This window comes from Petaurus breviceps, unplaced genomic scaffold, assembly GCF_028583685.1.
Source record: "Petaurus breviceps papuanus isolate PSGF00001 unplaced genomic scaffold, PetGlider_PUasm1.0 208, whole genome shotgun sequence".
In the NCBI taxonomy this organism is placed as follows: Eukaryota; Metazoa; Chordata; class Mammalia; order Diprotodontia; family Petauridae; genus Petaurus; species Petaurus breviceps.
In genome coordinates, this window is record NW_027185852.1 from 28,435,929 (window position 1) to 28,457,249 (window position 21,321).

The 21,321-nt window shown below is 42.1% G+C and overlaps 1 pseudogene; it reads right to left on the bottom strand.

Annotated features, from left to right (window-relative positions):
- The window catches only part of LOC138165140 (cytochrome P450 4B1-like), a 19,035-nt pseudogene extending 872 nt beyond the window's left edge, over window positions 1-18,163 (bottom strand).
- Between the last annotated feature and the right edge of the window lie 3,158 nt (window positions 18,164-21,321).

Consider the following 21,321-nt stretch of genomic DNA (forward strand, 5'->3'; position numbering starts at 1 on the left):
GTCATCCCCTATCCCCAACAGACATGAGCCTCCCCCTTCCCCTGCCCCTCTGTGAATGCTCTCCTCTTGCCCATCCTGCTCTTACTTAGATGTGATGGTTGGAGATACCTCAGGCTTGTCCCAGACAGTTGGGTTCCTGTGCAGTACATAGATGTGGAGAGAGACCAGGCTGCCTTCAGACAGGGAGAGAGATGCTCCAGGAGAACAGTCTTGTGATTTCATTGGTATGGGGAACTCCTCGCAGGGTCAACCTCTCCGCTGATGCAGACAGGCCACTCACATTAAACTAAAAGTCTTAGAGGTCCCTGAGCAGTTGTGACTTCCTTCACCTATGCCATGATGCTAACCTCATCTGGTCCCTAAGATTTACAAATGGGGAAACTGATCCCTGATAATGAGAGTCATTCTGGTAATGTCTTAAGCTCTGTGCAGACTGCAACTAAGGTCTCATAGCTCCACATCTAGGGCTGTCCTCTGAAAATATCGGAATGGAGAAGGATGGTCTAGAGTCTCCTGTGAGAGGATACTGGATCTCCTTGGACTTCTCAGCATTCAACAAATCTCACAGATTGTGGCAGACATTTCCTTGAGGAAAAATGGGGGGAATCAGCTCCACACTGGGGTGACAGATCAGGTTTTCATGAAGGGGACGACCTCAAGGACCAGGATAGTGGGAGAACTTTCCAAAATCTCTGCAAAGCCAGGATTGCAATTTCCCTGGATTTGGCAGCAATAAAACAAGAGGCAAAAATAAACAAAAAAGGGCAAATCAACCCTAATGAACCTTGAGAAGCCAGTGAGCTGATGTCAGACTGAGGCAAGGACTTTGGATGGGGGGAAGTGACCATCATAGAGACTGTGCTATTTTCTGGAGTTGGAGACAGGGACAGATGGGCCCACAGAAGGCAATGTTGGTGGCAGCCACAAGGAACCAGGGGCGTTGGATGTCTGAATCTGGGAGGATTGAAGGAATCTTTACTGACAAGGAACACCAGACCCAGCTGTGCTGTGGAGAGAGGTGGAGGCAAGAAAGGAGCACAGGCCTGGTGAGAGCAGAAGCAGTGGGGCATAAAACCCCTGGTGTGGGCACTTACAGGAGGCTGGAGGTTTGACTTTGGCTCCAAGCTGAGGGAGAACTGAAGATCTGGGGCAAGAGGCACCATCCCCTGCTCCCCAGGGCTAGAGTTAATTACAAAAATTAAGTTATTGCTACAAAATATACACAGGCAAAGAAGCCAAACATGGAAGGTTATTGTGGGAATAGAGATGACCAGGGTTCATCTTCAGACGAGGATACTGAAGCAAAGAAACTCCCTTCTAACCCAAAGAGTAATGACAAATGGTCACCTGCCCAAAAAGAATTCTTAGAAAATCTTTAATAGGAGTTTAAAAATCAAATGACAGGGGCGGCCATTGGATCTGAGATTTGGCCTTTCAAGATTCCTTAGAGATTGACTAGCCTAATCCCCTTATTTTATAGATGAGGAAACTGAGTCCTAGAAGAGGGAAGAGACTTGGCATGGCCACAACAATCATAAGTGGCAGAGCTTGAGGGAGCAGGGCAGGTCCTGACAAGGTCCCTGCATCCCGTGGCACACTTCTCAGCCAGTTTTAAGTCAGAGCAGGCCCAGGGCTCACCATTGGATGGTGTCACAATTTCCCAAGATTCCCTGGATCTCTTCCTGGCATCGCTGCTGGGGCTCTGGGTGGAGGGCCATGCAGTACAGGAACCAGGAGATGCCACTGACAATGGTATCATGCCCCTCAAACATGAATGTGTCCACCTCAGCCCGTAGGTCTGCATCTGACAACGTATTCCTGTTCTCATCCTTCAGGAAGAAATGGAGGTGACAAAAATGGGTGGAAGACACAATAGGAGGGATTCAAAGTAGGCTTCAGGGAGAACTTCCCCTCAATAAAAGCTGCTAAATAGGAGAAAAAGGACCTGAATAGGAGGGAAATGGGATCTTTTTTTTATGGGACTGGAGAAAGGACCATATTTCTCCCTGAATTGCCTTCTTATGCATAAGATTTAGAATTGAAAGGGACCTTAGAGACTTTTTAACTAAATCTCATTTTCCAGAGGAGGAAATTGAGGCTCACATGGGGGAAGTGACTTGTCCAATGTCACACAGGTGGTGTCAGAACCAAGATCTGAACCCAGGGCTTTTGATGGCAAATCCAGCACCTTTTCGTTTAGAACATCTTGTATTCAGTTTCACTCTGTCTATCTGGATCCTCTCTACCAATCAAAGTCAGGTTCAAGTTACCCACCCTTCCCCAGCTCCCGAAGAAAACCTTGGGTGGATGGTCCCTTTCCCCACTGATCTCTCTTCCCATTTTATGAGTGAGCAAATGCATAAGGATAGAAGAAGGAACAGGAAAGAGACAGATACTCCATGGAGCAAGGGGGTCCCTAAAGACCCACTTTGGCTTTGCCTGAATTGAGCCCCAGATTAACCCATCCCTCCAAAGCCCTTCAGACTCACTCTAGCCCTAAGAAGTATGTCCAGGAAATCCAGGCATTTCTTCCCTTGAATCTTCTCTTGCTCCTCTTCCTCCTACAGGGCAGCCCTTCTGTCCCTAATTACCTTGTCTGTGCAAGGAAATCTGTGTTAGTGCTGGAAAGGGTGGGAGAAGTCATGTGCTCAAGCACCCAATTTGGAAAAGGGAAATTAAATTCTAGTGAGGGGAAGTGGTTGAGTCAAGGTCATGGAATCAAATGGAGTGAGTGGAAGAACCAGGTCACCCCACCTAGGGCTCTTGCCTCCAAATACACTGTCTTAGGGTTATAGATGCCTCAGTCAAGCCCTCACTCCAGTGAATCATTCAGAAGTCACCACTTCTGAGAGCGTCACAGGGAGCAATCCCCAACCCTTACTCTAGTTAGTTACAGGAGCCTTCCCATCAGGAGTTCTAATTCTTCATCACTGAGAAAGAGGAAAAGGACTTTAAGTGGGCAAAGAACTTCACAACTAGAGAAGTAAATGGCCATAACAGGAAACCAGGAGGCTTTTCCCCCTGGGACATACCCTCCTCTGTGCTGAAATGATGGCGAAATTAGGGAGATGTTACTACTGCATTTTAGAGTTTGTCATCAAAAATTGGGAATAGCCTGGTGACACTTGGATTTAAAGAGAACAGATTTCAAAAGGTTCAAATAAAAAAAATAGGATTTCGTGTCCTAAAATTCCACAGAGGAAGTCTTCCCAAGAGGGATTGGAGGCTCTTGTTAAAAGAATCCTGAAGACAAAAGAGAAATAGTTCTAATAAAGAGGAAAGGGAGGATGATACCTAAGTGATCCAATGTGGATGCACAGGGAACTCATAAATTTACTTAGATTTAAGAGACATGTATAGGATAAACTGAGATGCATAGGTTGGGATCTGCATCTTTGGTGGGAATAGTTATATTGATGACATTATAGATTCACTAAAGATTTAGAGAAGACAAAGAAGATAGAAGGATGAGATGACCATAAGCTCATTGTCCTAAAGTATAGTGTCAAGTTAGAGACGTGGCTCAGTGGATAGAGTGTCAGACCTAGGATCAGGAGGCCCTGAGATGAAATCTGGCTTCAGATGCTCATTAGCTGTATAGCCCCAGTTAAGATATTTAGGTTCTCTCACACTTAGGTCTCCTCTGGAAAATGGGGTTCATAAATTAGAGGAACTGTGGTTGTTGTGAGGACCAAATTTTAGATAGATAGATAGATATACACAATACATATATACATACACATACATGAGTGTATGTATAAATAGGCATTTTATGTATACATATATGTGTATGTATGTATTATATATGTTTATATACATATATATATATAAACTTTGCAAACTTTATAATGATACATAAATGGAAACAAATGAGTGCCCATCATTTAAAGAATGGCTAGGAAAGGTGGCATGTGAATATAATGAAATGTCCTTATTCAATGAGAAATGACAGATCTGAGAAAGCCAAAGAAACATGGGAAGATTTGTATGAAGAGATTCAAAGTGAAATAAGTAGAAAGAAATGAATGACCTGCACAATGATTACAACAATGAAAATGGAAAGATTGTTTTAAAAAAAAAAAAGTAAGCCAACTCTAAGGAGGTCTCAACAAAAATTATTACCAGTTCCCTGAGAACAAGCAATGATGCATGCCATTTCTCTTGGCAGAAAGGTCAAGGACAACAAAGAAATAAGAGTGCATATACTGTTGCATACAGCCATCTTTTGCATAAGGGTGTTTCTTGTCTCATGTCAGGGTTGAATTCTAGGTGGGGAAGATTGAGGGTGGGAGGAAGGATTATAGCTAGAAATTGCCTATATTACTAGAAAAAACCTAGTAATCAAAATTATTGGAAAATGTCTAGTAATGAAAAATGAAAGTTATACTTAAACATTCTATTGGGTTTCTTTATCAAAGAAGTGGTGATGATTAGATTAAAAAAACCTATATGAGGTCATCAAGGATAGGTTGTGTCAGGGTAGCCTCATTTCCTTATTTGACAGAATTACTAGGTTGACTTATTCAGGGAATGCTAAAGATACAGTTGACCTAAATTTTAATAAAACATTTGGAAAAGTTTCTCATACTTTTTGTGGGCAAAATGGACTTGACGCTAGCAAAACTGGACAACCCAGTTTGACTGAACCCAAAGGATAGTCTTTATTAATATCTCAGTATCAACCTTGAGGGAGATCTCAGACAGACTGCCCTAGAAATTCATTCTCCAGCCAACTATGGACTTTTTGGCAGTTTTATTGGTTACTTGGATAAAGACCTTGATAATTTGGTTATTGAACATAAAGACTTTCAGCTAAGAAAGAGAGCTTAACAATATTTAGCTATAGAGACAAAAACCAAAAATATCTCCAAAGAGTATAGCAATGAGCCAAATATATGGTGAAATTTTATATGGATACATGAATGTAAAGTTTAATGCTCTGGCTCAAAAAATCAACTTCACAATTACAAGATGGGTGAAAGAATCCTACTCTTCTGAAAAAGATCTGAGTGTCTGAGGAAGCTACAAAGACAATAATAGGGCAGTCATTGAAAAGCTAATGTGATCTCAGTTTGCTTCAAGAAAAGCATGGAAGCCCTACTGATGTAGCTGATAATCCTGTTATCTGCTGGCCTTTTCTGACCTCTTCTGCATGACTGTGTTCAGTTCTGGACAGCACATTTTGGCAAGGATGTTGATAAGCAGGAGAACACATAGAAGAAGACTGGACCAAAAAAGACCTTGAGATCATGAGATATGAGGATTAATTGAAGGAAGTAAAGATGTTTGGCCTGGAGAAGGGAAGATTTCTAGGATGGGTGGCCGTGTATTCAAATATTTGGATGGCTATGAGGTAGGAAGGAGATTAGATTTAGTCTTTTCAGCCTCTGAAAGCAGAACCAGGAACAACTAGTAGAAATTTCAGAGAGGTAGATTTGTCCTTGATATCAGGAAAAATTACCTGAAAATTGGAGCTGCCAAAGGTGGAGCTGGGTGCCTGCAGTACTAGTGCATTCCCTGTACTTTGACATCCTCAAACAGGGTTCAGACAGCCTCTTATGGACGTGCCGTAGTAAGCTTTCCTCCTCAGATAAAGGTCGTACTGCATGCTCTTTGACATCTCTTCCAGCTCAAAGATTCTGTGATTCTGTGAAACACTCCCTTCTTCCTCAAAGGGAAGAGTCATGTGGCATTATTTGGTTAGGGAAATGGTAGAGGACAGGAGGCCACAGGGTCACAAAAAAGCTGCCTTTCATAGGGGGTAATGATGAATAACCCTTGTAGGTGAATAACCAAGTAGGTGGGCTTGGGGGTAGAGTCTGAGGAACAGGAAGAAAAGAAGGAAATACAGAAAAAATAAAGGAAGGAAAAGAGGGAATGAGGAAGGGGAAAAGGAAGGAAGGAAGGGAGGGAGGGAGGAAGGGAGGGAGGGAGGGAGGGAGGAAGGAAGGAAGGAAGGAAGGAAGGAAGGAAGGAAGGAAGGAAGGAAGGAAGGAAGGAAGGAAGGAAGGAAGGAAGGAAAGAAGGAAGGACAGGAGAAATGGAGGGAGGTAGGGAGAGAGGAAGAAGGACAAAAGAAGGGCAGACCCAGGCTGGAGACACACCAGTATGGTCATGAGCAACCTTGCAGGCCCGAAGGAACTTTTGGCCAAAAGTCGTGAACCAATAGTAGAAGAAGTCATTGTGATACTGGAAGGATGCCATTTGTTCTTACATCAACAAGGTGAGTTCCTCGATGGCCTGATAGTAGGTGATGTCACTGCAGGGGCCAAGGAGAGGAAGAATTGGAGCAATGAAGTAGGGGAGGAGGAAAGAGGGGACAGTTGTGCTATGGCATTTTGAGTAGTCATTCCCCTTCCCCCTGGTCCTAGCCACCTCCCAAGACTAAGTTCTGTATTGGGGAGAAAGGGAAGGGGGCCACTCAAAGCCTCAAATCTTTCATCAGGACCCTTACCATCCGGACCTCAGTGATGTTTCCTTGTGGTGTTTGTGTTTCTCTCCCCCAAACAAGGAACTCCCCAGGACAGGATTTTGTCTCCTCTCAGATCAGGGGCTTGCTCCCTAGGGGGTCAGATAACAATTACTCCTCCAAGATAGTCAGGGCACTTTCACTGATCTCTGTGTCTGGCTCCTACTGCTCCTTCCAAAGATATATTTAATCAGACCATCCAGAGCCAAGTGACCCACATCTGGGAAGATGCTCACACACTTGTCCTTCTGAATCTTCTTGTCCCATTTGCTCTGAAAAAGACGGGAAGGCTTTCCAGTTCCAAGTCCCATACACCCACAGGACTTGTTCCCAGGGCTCACTCCTCTTCCAACACCCCTTCCCCAAATGTTCAGTTTCCTTCTCTGATGTATTCTGAAGGAAATTCTGTCCAGTGCAGCTCTACAAGCCCCAGCCTAAGCTACCCCCAAAATAGCCCCACCTTGGTTTAATCCCCAGTGGAATGTGCAAGGATTAGAACAAGGTCACAAGGAGCTTCTCACCAGCATAGCTTTGGTAGACTCAACAAAGAGGTCCATATATGGCTTCAGGACCTGTGAGTGAAAGGCAAAGGTGAGCAGTTTCCGGTGCTGAAACCACTTGGGCCCATCCAAAACCAGCAGCCCCTTCCCTAAGGTTAGGAGGGAGAAAATGTGAGAGAGCAAGGAACATCATTGGAACAGTCACATCCTGTCCAGGATTCAGGCATTGAGAGGAAAAATGAGCCCATGCCAGCTTCTGGGAGCACAGTCAGTCCTCAATAAAATTGAAATTGAAGGGGTTTTCTGAAGACCTTGGTCATGGAATGAGACTTCATTGGGGAGGTTTAGCCTACAAAAACATACAAAGCAAATGACAGAATGACAGTGCTGGGAATGACCTTGAGCCACAGAAGATAGAATGTTCAAACTTGAAGGGACTTTAAAAAATAGAAAAGAGAATTCTAGAGCTGAGAGGGAGATTACAACACATAGAGCTACAGGAATAGAAGAACAAAAGCCCTTGTGTTCACTCCACAGTGACCCTTCCAAGTCTCCACACCTGATGGATTCACATTCTGCTGGGGGAAGTATCAATCAATCAATTAATCAAGAAACATTTATCAAATACCTGCTATATGTGAGATACTGTCTAAGCACTGGGGATATAAAAAGTAGCAAAAGACAGACCATACCCTCAAGGAGCTTACAATCTAATGGACCGCGAGTACACTGAGAAAAGTCAATGCAAGGTAATGGAAGGGGAGGAAAAACCCCTGGGAGGATCCGGAAAAGCTGCCTATGGAAGGTGTCACCTCAGCTGAGTCATGAAGGAGACTGAGGCTTCCAAGAGCTGGAGATGAGGAGAAAAAGTCTCCCAGGCACCAAGGCCAGCGTGTGCAAAGGTATGCAGGCACAGTCAATATTCAACATTAACGTGTTTAAATTTCATGACTTCAAGTATTTATGTGATTTTATTAATAACTTTGTTTTCACTTTTGGGTTAACAACCATGCACTTTCACAGATATGTAGAGAAAAACTGAGAGGTGTGATACACACAAGCATGCCGAGTCCCTGGTATCCTACTAGGCACGTCCCTGGGACTGTTCACCCTGATATCATAGAGTAAAGAGCTCCTCAAGAATTTGTTGCATATTTTCATTGTTTACCTTTAAAATTCAAGTTTTGTGTTGAGATCCTGCCCCCAAAGCATTGTGCAAGTCCTGCAGACTCTAAGGCCAAGTGTGCAAAGTCAGTGAAGCAATTCAGTGAGAAAAGAAAGGTTAGATAAACTTCATACTAGAATCTCTGCAGCCACAGCTGTCCTCAAGTTTGGTGTTAATGAATCAACAATTTTGTTATAATCCACAAAAAGGAGGAAAGTATTTATAAAAGTGTTCATGAATCTGCTCCAGAAAGTACATATCATCAGCATTGACATTTTGTTATAGAGAATTGAAGGAAGAAAAGCAAATCTTCACTGATCTCTGGTGAGAGATTACAGTTTTTACTTACAAAGGTACCTAACCCTCAATTTCCCATATGTTCAATGCATCATTTGGATTTTTTACTTTTACACCATTTTCTAAGAACCGTATCACTGCCAAAGTTGAGAATTGACTGTAGAATGGCAAATACAGAGAAATGTTGGAAGAAATTTGTCCAGAATGCATGTAAAGTGTGAAAGAGAAGACTGGAAAGACCCCTGGCACCCCGCCACACACTGCCCCCCAGCTGCTTCCACCAGCACTGGAAATTACACTTTGTACTTACTTGCTTTGTTCAGGTAAGTGAACCTGTGCCCCCAAGAATGTAACCTCCCCAGAACAAAGACTGCTCCATATTTACCTTGGTGTCTTTGTAATAAGTGCTTAATAAATGATTGCTGGTTTATTGAATGTTTAAATCTCCTTTAGAGTCTCAAACTGGAGAGGTGATGCAACCACAAATTCAATCCAATTCAACAACTATTTGCTGAATACTTGTTTAAAAAAATAGGATACTTTGTTGTATGGTTATCCAGCACAGGAGACTGAGAAGTAGACAGAGAAGGAGCAGAAGAAAAAGGAAATATTATTTTCATGGATGAAAAAGGAAGAAACACTATCCAGAAGGTGAGAGTGGCCAACGGTCACAAAAACCGCAGAGATGTCTAGAAGAAGGAGGATTGAAAAAAGGCCACTGGATATAACATTTAAGGAGCAATCGTTGCTCATCTTGGAGAAAGTAAGCTCAATGGAGAGGAAGTGTCAGAAAGTATTGCAAAATGTTGAAAAGTATGGGGCTGCGAGGTGGCGCAGTGAGTAAGAGCGCCAGCCCCGGAGTCGGGAGGACCTGGGATCAGTTCTGGCCTCAGATATTTAACACCCACACAAAAAAACAACTGGCCGTGTAACATTGGGCAAGTTACTTAATCTCATTGCTTTAAAAAAAAGTTGAAAGGTGAGTAAAGATGGTAATTGTGTCTGTGAAAGAGAGGAGAGATATAGGAAGACCCACGAAAGGCATACAGAGAGTGTCACAGAAATGAACAAAGGTGAAATACAAAGTGGAGGAGGGCTGGGCCCCAGGATATCATGCATCCTGTTATGATCATTTGACAAATTGCACTGATAATGTTTCACAAAACAATCATTCTTCAAGAGGTCATACAGGGTGTTCTCTTCACAGTCACCCTATAAGGACCAGAGGACATATTATTATTCCTTTTTTTATAGAGTAGGAAAGAAGTCCAGAGAGGGGAGGAGTCTTGCATAAGATCACATAGTAGTGTGGGAGAATAGTCAGGGGTAGGACCCAGGTTTCCTGGGTTCCCACTTAAGGCTCTTACTCAATCTTAGGAAGATGGCATATGTGTGATTTTCCTTTTGAGATAGACTAGGAACTCCTAGAAAGCAAGAACCCAATCACTGCTGACTGAAAGAGTGTGTGATGGGGAGAGAAGAAGAAGGGGTTGCATACTCCTGCTTCTTTCACCAGATGCACTTATCCCACCATTCAGATCTGCACTTCTGCTTTCCCTAGCCTACCCAAGGTGGGTGAGAGTTAGGGGAAGCAGAGAAATCCCACTCACCAATCCATGGTAAGAGGAAACCATATATGTCCATTGCCTTGGGATCTGTAGAGGAAAAAAAAGTTGCTTTCAGAGAGGTCAACTCTGCAAAGCCAAAGCAGCATCAGGCTGGGGGAGAATAGGACCAATCCTATCTTTACCCTGAGGATACAAGGTCTAGTATGTATGAGCCCAGAGACTCAGAAACATGTCAGAGGGGGAAGAATTTCTCGAGGCCATTGAATCCAACCAATGCTCAAGTAAGAAACCCCTTTTCAGCATCCATGACAAGTGGCCTTCCTGCTCTGACTTCAGAAGCTTTGATTAGGAGCTACCACCTCCCCAGGAAGTCCATTCCCCTGGGGACTAATTCTAATTCTTAGGAAGTCTTTCTTGATCATCGCACTCTCTTTAAAGTTTGTTGGATTCGAATTAGATGGTTAACAACTTGAGATCAAAGGCTGTTCTTACCTTTCTTTGTGTCCCGGCCCTCAGCACTATGCCTGAAACACAGTAAGCACTTAAAAAAGAAATTCTCATTGACTTGTTTCTGAGTTAAGCCTGCTCATTTCACCCTTTCAGTTATTGAAATAATCACTCTCTGACTGAATTCTGAGCTGCTTGTTGCTGAGTTTTAAGAGTAACAAACTTGTGAGGTTTAGAGCAAATGAAAAACAATCCATTTCAGTGATTAGGACATTTTGATCAATATCCAGGAAAATAGAAAAAAGCAAAAAAATAGGGAAAAAAGAATTGTTGTTTTATTGTGAAACTAATATGATTAATTTGACCATAGTCTAACCCAGAGCAGAATTGTAATAAGAGACAGTGACAAAGGGAAGAATGGTGAGAGAGAGGGAGAGAGTGTAGGAGGAGGGAAGGAGGTTTCAGAACAACATTCAGCTACCTTGGCTCAAATGTTGCCCAGTGAAGTATTAGTCAAGCATAGTTTCAACTAAACTTATTAACTGAAGTAATTTTTCAATGCAGAAATTACAAATGTCTTTATGAAATTCAGCTTAATTCTTTCTACAGGATCCCTCAGATTCGAATAACTGTGATGAAATTTGACAAGCGATTTTAAACTCCAATTATGGGCAAGGAGCTGTCCTAGGTGCTAGAAAAGCAAAGTGAAGCCACTGACCCTCTTTTAATATTTACCTTTGGGAATACAACATATACATAGAAGTGTGAATTCAGGAGAATTTGAAAAGGAAAAGCATACTGAGAACTACATGGGTTCAAGGAAGGTCTTCAATAAAAAATTATGGTCTAGATGAGCCTTGAAGGAAGGTAAAGGTTCTAAGAGAGAATAAGACAAGAGTGCATTTCAAGCATAGGAAAAAATCCTTGAAAAGATCTGTCCATGTTGCCATCAGTAGGGAAGGGTCCAGGAGATGAGGAGAGAACAAAGATAAGATTGAAGATCGTCAAGTGGACAATTCCTGGAAGATGTGAGAAAGGATGGGATCAAGGGGAAAAGCAGAGAATTGGGCTTGCCAAAGAGAAGGATTACCTCTTCCTCAGAGATTGGAGCAAAGGAGGAGAAAACAGGAGATGAAATGTTTTGAGGTATAGAATAGGGAGCTCATGACAGAAGATCCCTTTTTTCACAGAAAGAGAAGAATAGTTCTTTTGTTGGTTGTGAACAGCATAAACGTTTAAGAAGAGAACAGAAGCTTTAAAACAACTGCAACCAAAGGAAGTTGATAGGTTAATCACTGAAAAGTGAAAGGATTATTGTCAGACATAGGCCCCCACTAAGATTGCATACCATAAATTTATAGTGGATTCAGAAAGCACATTTGTGTGATTCAGCCCAGTGCCAATAAGCAGCACTCAAGTCAAAGTGGAGAATATGGCTGGGGAGGCAATTCAGACTTAGAATTTAGTAAGGCATGAGCAGAAGGTGAAGATGTCAAGGATCTAGGGCAATGAAAAGTTGAACGGATTAAGCGTAGAGACAAGGATATAAAGAGAAGAAAGCTATGATCAGAGCTTGGATGGCGCATTGTAGAGGGGTGAGTGACTATAGATCACAATCAATTTGGGAGGACTAAGGCAAAATGAGAGATGGAAGAATAAGATGTGGGCAGGAAGAAGAATTTCAGAGTTAATCAATCAGCAGACACAAGCAATTATTGCGTCCTATGTACATAAGATGTGTCCTATAAATGAAACACTGTGCTAAGAGCTACATGGAGGTAGAACACTTCTGAGTGATGGCATGATAAAGAGAATGATCATCTCGTGTGGGACTAGGATGAATGGTGTACCAGTCTAAGAGGCCTGTCAAAAAGGAATCAAGATTAGTCTGGCATAGCCTGTTCTTGATAAGGCCATGTTGGCTCCATGGTTGCTTCCTATTCCAGATGTTCACCAACCATCTATTTAATAGTACATTCTATAATCTTGACAAGTATTGAAGTCAAGCTCACAGACTTATAATTTGCAGATTACATTCTATTTCTGTTGTGGTTTAAAAAAACTGGAACCTTTCCCCTTCGCCTCATCTATAGTACTTCTCACAATCTCAATCTCAAAAAAAAAATTACCAATGATGCAATATTCATATATCCCAGTTCTCTTAGTCCAAGGAATTTGCCTTGGACTAAGATTTCAACCTTAATAAAAGCAGTCAAGGCACTGTCTTATCTCCCTACTTATCTTGATCTTGAGTTCTCTGTTTGCTATTTCTTTTCTTGACCTTTTTCAGCCTACAAAAAGAAAGACTTCTTTTTGCCAGAGAGAACTTAAGTCCTAATGACAGTTATCACCTCTACTACCACACCGAAGGCTTGCAGTTCAAGCCTCTGGCCATTCTAATACTTAGGGTCCCTCTCCATTGCACCCTCCAATTCCCCTTCTCGATTCATTCTTTCCCATATTTACCCTTCTGGTTCCCCCTTAGACACAGACTCCATTGGGAAGTCTTGAGTTCCCTTACCTCCTCGACTGTAAACAGCCTTGGTGTAGTCAGGGTCATAGATGTTCAGGAAACTGATAAAGTTTCCCATCCACAGCTGGTGTGCACAGGGGTAAATGTTGGCCTATGACATAACCTTTTCCAATTCTCCTTCCTTCTTCATCTGTAATTGGGGAAGGAGGAAAGAAAGAGATCACAGAGATCACATTACTGAAGGTCAGAAGAGGAGAAAAAATCAATTCCCACAAGTTAGAGAACTCTATACATAGTATGACAGGTGGAGATCCTTTCAGCCCCCATCAGTGAAAAAGCTGTCTGTCAAAACAAAGAAAGAAATCCTAGGGGATGGATTAGGAGGAAGAAGTTCTGGGAGAAATGGATGTGTAAGGGAAATGTGTAAAGAGAAAGGATGTGTATGGGGAAGAAGATATGGGAAGAAGATAAGAAAGATGAAACAGGAAATAAGGGAGACTAAGAATAGGAAGGGATAGAAATGAGGGAAGGAGTAATCATAGAATTTGAGTTACAAGAGAAGTCATCGGCCATCTAGTCTAGTCCATACCTTAAAAACATCTGAAATCCTCACTAAAACATACTGCCAAGTGATCATTTAGTTGAAGCCTGTCTTTAAGATCTTCAATGAGGGCAAACCCACTACCTCCCAATGTAGCCCATTCTCCATTTGGATAGCTCTAATGTTGGGAAATTTTTCCTTGTATTAAAATCAAATTTGTTTCTTTAAATCTCAACCTATTTCCCCTGGTTCTTCCCTGTGGGACCAATCAGACACAGTCTTCCACATGACAACCTTTGAATTACATGATGACTATTATTCTCCTGTGCCTTCTCTTTCCAGGCTGAACATCTCCACTCCTGTCCTCAAGATATGGATAAAAGGACTTTCATTAATTGAGTTGGTCTTCTTTTATCACTTACAGCTCATCAATATGCTTTCTAGAAGGCAGTGCCCAGGACTGAATATAATATTCCAAATGTATTCTGACCAGGACATAGTCCAGTGGAACTATTTCTAAGTCCTCTTCCTTTCTTAATGTTTCTGAAAACCACATTAAATGTTTGATCTCCACATGACCATGCTTTGTAGTCCAGTAAACTTCCCAGACCTTTATCAGTCAAACTGATATCTGGGCAACCCCTGCTGCCCATAATCTTGTATTTGTGATGTTATTTTTTGTACCAACAGATGACTTCCCATTTGTCCTTATTACATTTCATCTTTTAACATTTAGTCCAGTAATAACCTGGTCAAAATATTTTAGAGACCTGAATCTGTCATCCAATTGTTAGCTAATTCTTCCTAGCTTTGCATTATTGATATATTTGAAAAGGATATCCTCTATGCTTTATCCAAGTTACTTGTATAAATATTAAACAGCAAAGGACTGAGCACACATCTCTGAGATACTCAACTGGAGATCCCCAACAAGTTTCTAGAGAGCTGTTGAGAACAGTTTAAATTCATCCATTTAGCCAGTTCTGCATCCACATATCATTCAACTTAAATTTCTCCATTTTTTCTATAAAAGTAGCATGAAATTAATCAAATTAATCAAGTACTACACTAAAACCTAGGTAAGCCATACCGACAGCAATGTAATCACTTATCCACTAGTTTAATTACCCTATCACAAAAGGAAATGAAATTAGTCTGGCATGATCTTTACTTAAGGCCAAGTTGATTTACTGTGATCCTCACTTCCTTTTGCACATGCTCACCAGCCATCTCTTTAACGACATGTAGAAATTTACAAGAAATCAAAGTCAAGCTCACTAATCTACAATTTACAAATTTCATTCTCTTTCCTTTTTTTGATGCTCAGCACACTTAACCATTTCTGGTAGCCCCCATGTTCTTTATAATCACTTAGATTTAAATAACAGTCTCAAAAATCACACTCATCATCCTTTTGATCAGTGTGTTGGAATGTTCACTTCAGTTAGGTGACTTGAATTCAGTTTATGAGAGGAAGAGATGAAGAAATAAGAGATAAATAAGAATAGATGGGGAGCTTGAGATGAGAAAGTAAAAGAAGGGGGAAGAGATAGAAAATATAGATGAGGAGATAGGAAACACTCTACCAGAAACCTCTTGCCAAGTTGACATTGAACCATTAACTGACTATTCTTTGGGAGGTATATAGCGTGTTCAGGGAGGACTGGCACCTCTTGAAGATGTCAATCTGCCCGAGAGCCAGTGTGGCTTCAGAAAAGGCAGAGGAATAGTCAACATGGTGTTTACTGCCTGACAAGTCCAAGAGAAATGTCAGGAGGAAAGTAGAAGTCTGTACACAACATTCATTGATCTAACTAAGACCTTTGATACTATCAGTCATGAAAGCTTTTGAAAGATTATGGAGAAATTTTGTTGCCCAAAGAAATTCATCAGTATTATAGACCAGTCTTATGATGTCATGCTTGCATGGGTTCTGGATAAAATATGCTGCTCTCATGCTTTCCCAGTCACCAATGGAGCATGCACCAAGGTTATGTGCTTACTTCCATGCTTTCTAGCATGTTGCTTGCAATGTTGTCAGATGCCTTTAACAAGGATGAAAATGGCATCAAGGTCAACTACTGGACTGATGATAAACTAGCTAACTTTAAAAGGCTACAAGCCAAGACTCAAGCAGAAGGAAAGTTGGTGTGTGATTGCTTTGGTCACAGATGACTGTGTACTCAAAGCAGTATATGAGACTGAGATGCAACAGAGTATGGATCTATTCTCTGCTGCTTGTGTTCATTTTTTGCCTCATAATCAACACCAAGAAAACAGAGGTTTTCCACTAGCCAGCGCTGCACCATCCATAAATGGAATCGTTGTGTATAGCATACAAAAAAATTTTAAATGCTGTGGATAAGTTCACTTAGTTTGTCATATGCTTTCAAGGGATGTCCACACACATGTTGAACTTGACTCATGCATTGCCAGACCTAGCCCAGCATTTGGGAGACTCAGAAGGAAAATGTGAGAGAGAAGAGATATTAAACTAAGTAAGAAACTGAAGGTCTTTAGAGCTGTTGCACTGACAGTTTACCAGTGCCATGGCAGGAAGCAGAATAGTTTCCATTAGAATTGTCTTTGGAAGATTCTGAAGATCACCTGGCAAGATAAGGCACCTAAAACTGAGGTCCTTTCTCAAGCTAAACTTCCAAGCGTTGAAACTCTGCTGCAGAGAACACAACATCAATGTTGTTTGAATGCCAAAGACATGTTTGCCTAAAAAACTACTTTCCAAAGAACTCACACAAGGCAAACACTCACACTGAGGTCAGAAGAAGCCATACACGGTCACTCTCACTCTCTTTAGTATTGAATGTGAGAGATGGGAAATACATTGGTGCAGTCTTCCTGACTCTAGGCCTGGTACTCTATATATGGTCATGGAGCTGCCTTGCCAAATAATAGCTAGCAGTTAAGGTATGTGAAGTGCTTTATAAATATTATTTCATTTTATCTTCTCTTTAGTATTGAATGTGAGAGATGGGAAATACATTGGTGCAGTCTTCCTGACTCTAGGCCTGGTACTCTATATATGGTCATGGAGCTGCCTTGCCAAATAATAGCTAGCAGTTAAGGTATGTGAAGTGCTTTATAAATATTATTTCATTTTATCTTCCTAACAATCCTGGAATGTAAGTACTATTATTATCATCCCCATTTTACAGATAAGGAAACTAAGAAAAACAGAAGTGAAGTGGCTTTCCCAGGGTCACAGAGCTACTAAGTATGAAAGGCAGGATTTGCATTTAGGTCTTCCAGACTCCTAGTATAGAACTCTATCCACTGCACTATCAGCTGAAGTACTAGAACTGCCCTCCCCCCACCCTGCTTCCTCCTGGGGACCCTACCTGCCAGCTCAAGGGGGAGGAGGAATAATGAGTTCTGTTTGGGACCTGCTGAGTCTGAGATGCCAATGGGAGAGCCCCGTGGAAAGGCATGTCAAGAAGGCAACAACAGCAGTGTGGGACTGGAGATGGACAGAGGTAGCCCTCAGAGTCATCAGAATGGAGATGACAGATGAATTCATGGGAGCTGATGGTCTCACCAAAGGAGAGAATGTAGAGAGAGCAGAGAAGAAGGCTCAGGACAGAAAGTTGGGAACATCCCTCTAAGAGAGCAAACAGGACTTGGACACTGATCCAATAAAGAAGACTTGGAAGAAACAGTCAGCAAAGTGCTAGGAGAACCAGTAGAGAGAAACAGTACAGAAAACAAGAGCCTATAAAATGTCCAGATGGGTGGGCTGGTCATAATCGAGAAGGATGAGGACTGAGAAAAGGCCATCAGATTTACTGACACAGAAAAGCCCAAACTGCATTTCTCATGAACAAAACAAATAGTTCTCTTCCTTTACCTCATCCTCTCCCCTTTCCCACACCTTCTTTTTCCCCTTCCCAGGGTCCTCCTCTCTTCTCCCACCTCACTTCTTCCTCTTTCTCTCTCCTTCCCCCCTCTCTACTCCCTCTACTCTTTCTTCTCCTTCTTTCTCTCCATCCTGAGGCACATCTCTAGCTCCAGAGAGTCCACTCTGGAAAGAAGACACTCTTCTTTCCACTCTTTCACTCCTCTCTGTCCAAAGGCAGAACTAGGAAAAATTGAGAGTGGGGACAAGTGATTGTTGTAGACAGCAGATTCCATCTGGACATCAGGAAAAAACCTTCCTAACAGTGAGAGCTGGTCTAATGGGGAAAGGGATATATGGTGAGAAGGTAGTGGGCTCCCTTCCTCATTAGTCTTCTAGTAGAGGCAGATTACTACTCATTCATCAATAATACTTCTGGGTAGGAAGGAATGTCTTGGTCAGGTATTAGAGGAGCTAGCCGCCTCTGAGCTTTTCATTAGTGAGATGCTATAATTCATTTTCTGCATTTATTTATCATCCCCTCTTCTTGTCTTTCTGCCTCCTTTCTCTCTCCCCTTTTCTTTTTCTCTCTTCATATGCCTTTCTTCCACCTTTTCAAATCCATCCCTCTTGCCTTTGCCCCTGGTCAAGAGCCTAGACCTACCTCCTTGGAATGTCCAAAGAGCCAGTGGGTGGGTGGCCCAGGAAAGCTCTTTAGGCCTTGGAGAAGCTTCTGCCTCCTAGACAGAAGGTGAGTCAGTTGCAACAGTACCAGGGTCAGGCCCAGGGAAGCTGCCCACAGCCACAGCCTGGGGAGGCTCCCAGGGAGCCATGAGGAGAGCCACGAGAACATGGAGAAAACTCTGCTCTGGACACGAGCATTGTCCTGCCACAGAGAGCCTTCTCCTCTTATATCATAGACCTGGGCACCTGGACAGCTCCAGGGATCCACCCCCTTGGCTACACCCTAGGCAAACAGTATTATATCCAGTGAATCCCTGGACTAGCCCACAATACAGACTGTAGGGAGAAAAGAATCTGAGAAACAACTTTGCTTGTTCTTTGGTGAACTTCCCAGAATTGCAGGATTGACTCCAAAAGAAAGCAATCAATAAGCCCCAAAGGAAGAAGTCAATAAACCCCAAGAGAAAATAAAGTGCAACATCTGGGAAATCTTCATCTTTGCCTTTGTGTTTGTTTCAATGAATTGTACACCATGGATAATATGTCCAACCTGGAGGTAACCAGCACTTCAGTGAGTCTTGGATACAAATGATCTGGCTGCTCCCCAAATATACCTCAGTTCTCTAGAACCAGCCCAGGAATTCTGACCAAAACACAGGAATAGGGAGAGGACACCCATTCTGCCCCCACCCTTGTGTCCCCTGACCCTTCCCTGCTCTTCCTGACCCCCCTTTCTCAGAGATCGATCATCATGTCCACATCACATGCACTACTAGGAAGGGCAGAGTCTGGGCTTTCTAGTACAATCCTAACCACCATTGCTTCTGGTGTTCCTGTCCTGTTGGTGCCCTAACCATCCAAGACACCCTCTGGTAAGGCCTTTATTCCATTGGTAACAAATTGTCCTATAGAATAAGTGAGGCTTCTTCACCTGGAAATTACTTTGTAGATATTTTCATTTTCTTCCCTAACCCATTGTTGACCCCACCCACAGAGACAGTGGTTCAGGACACTCAGATACCACCCAGATGGGTTGAGGTGGTCTCCACCCAGGATTTGGTGAATTGCAAGAATCATGCCTCTAACCTTGAAATGGGGAGTAGGGGATGGGGCTTGTGTGAAGAGGCACAAAGTATTGCAAGCCAGGGAGATACCTAGAGAGGGTACCAGTATTAATGATTGAAAGATCAGCCATGAAGGTCAGGCCCTAGAGGAGAATGGAGGGAAGTATCCAGATCACAGAGGCTAAGGATAGAAGTGATCCTTTGTTATAACCAGAAACCAGCTAGAAGAACAGAGCCAGCGATCCCTAATCACTGCACAGTGAAGGAGATCTTGTCCAGAAAACTTGCTGCTTTCCCTTCTCTATCCCCACCAGGAGAATGAATGAATGAATATTTGTTTGTTTGTTTATTCATCCATCCATTCATTCATTCATTCATTTATCTATCAAGCACTGTGATAAACACTTTGGATATAAATGCAAAAGCTGACAGTTCCTGCCCTTACAGAGTTTACATTGTAATAGGAGGATTGCTCTGGCATAGGCAGATTACCTCTTCTCTCAATGTTCCAAGTACCCTATGGAATTTGTGAGCATCTCATTTCTCTGCTATCCCTCAAAACCCAACAAGTTCTGCTCTTCCTATTTTAGGGGGCCAGAAATTAGCAACTAAGTTCCATTTAACCTCTTAACACTGAGTAGCTTTTACAAAATGATATTTATAGTTATAGCAAGTAAAAATGTATAAACATTTCCCCCAATAACTCACAATATAATCTCACACACACAACTTAGAGGTGGACACTTCCAATTGAGAAGTGATGAGGGCCTAAACTACAGTAAGGCTCTGTAAATGGAGTGAAAAGGGGGATGGGAGAGGTGAGAGGCAGAGAAAGAGAGACAGAGACAGAGAGAGAAAGAGAGACAGAGAGAGAGAGAGACAGAGACAGAAAGAGAGACAGAGAAAGAGAGAAGCATCAAGAAAGTACCAATTTTTTATCCTGGGTAGCTAGTTGAGAGAATGAAATATGTAAGTTTGGAGAGAGATGCATGTGGGGAAAACCTAAATTCAGTTTTGGATATATTGCATTTGAGACATCAACCCATGCAAAGAAATTCTCAGGGGGGTTAACAATTTGGGACTGAAATTCAGAAGAGAGATTAGAGCCTAATGTATGGGTTTGGGAGTCATCAGCAGAGATGATAATTAAACCCATGGCAACTGATGAGATCACCAAGTAAGAGTTTAGGGAGAAAGAACAAAAGAGAACCCAGGACAGAAACTTGGGAGATACTGCACAATGGACAGAAGATCAATAATCCTTTGACAAAAAGGGATTGAGAAGGAGTTTTTGACAGATTAGAAGAAAAGTAATAATGAATGGTGGGAAGGAAGTCAAGGAGAGAGAATATTCATGGAAAGGGGGTTTTAGTATCAAAAGTGTAGAGAGGTCAAATAGATTGAGGACTGGGAGGAGGCCAATGGATTTAGCAATTTAAATCATTAATAACCTTTGGAAAAATCGATTTCTATTAAGTAATTGTGTAAGAAACAAGAATGCAAAGGACTGAGTAATCAGTGAGTGATGGGGTACTATAATCAATGAGTACAAATGACCCTTTCTCAGAATCTGGCTGTGAATGGGCAATCAGATAGTCTGATAGAATCAGGATACTGGGGTCAGTGGAGTTTTCTTAAAGAGAGGAGAAATATGTCTAGGCAGCAAAAAAAAGTTAGGTAAAAGATAGAAAGCCAAGGAGAAGGAATGGCTGAGTCCTGTAAGAGCCAAAAGGGGCTAGGATCAATAGCAGAAGTGGAGAAATTGAACTTGGAAATAACCACCTCTTCCTTAGAGACTAGAGCAAAAGTAGAGAGAATGGATGGTACCAAGTGGTTCTGAGGTGTGGGACTGCAGAGAAGAAGGGCATCATCTTGAACAGTTTCTGTTTATAAAGTAAGAAGTAAGGTCCTCTGAGAGGGGGAGGGGAGAAATGGTGTAGGGGGCTTGAGGAGATAAAGCAGGTTTATAATAACCATGGACAGAGCCAGAAGAAGAATTGCTCAATCAATAAGTATTTATTATTAAACACCTAGCATGTGCCAGTCACCAGGCTAAGAGCTGGGCATACAAAGATAAAAGTGAAACATCCCCTGGCCTCAAGGAGTTTCTATTCTATGTGGGAGATGACCACAGGTACACATTAGTGTTTGGAGAAGGTATACAAAATGGATGGGAACCTGAAAATAGATGCTTGTTGAATTGAATTGTATGTGTCATGAAAACACTATGGAGTTTTGGGTGAACACTTTCCATCAGGAATAC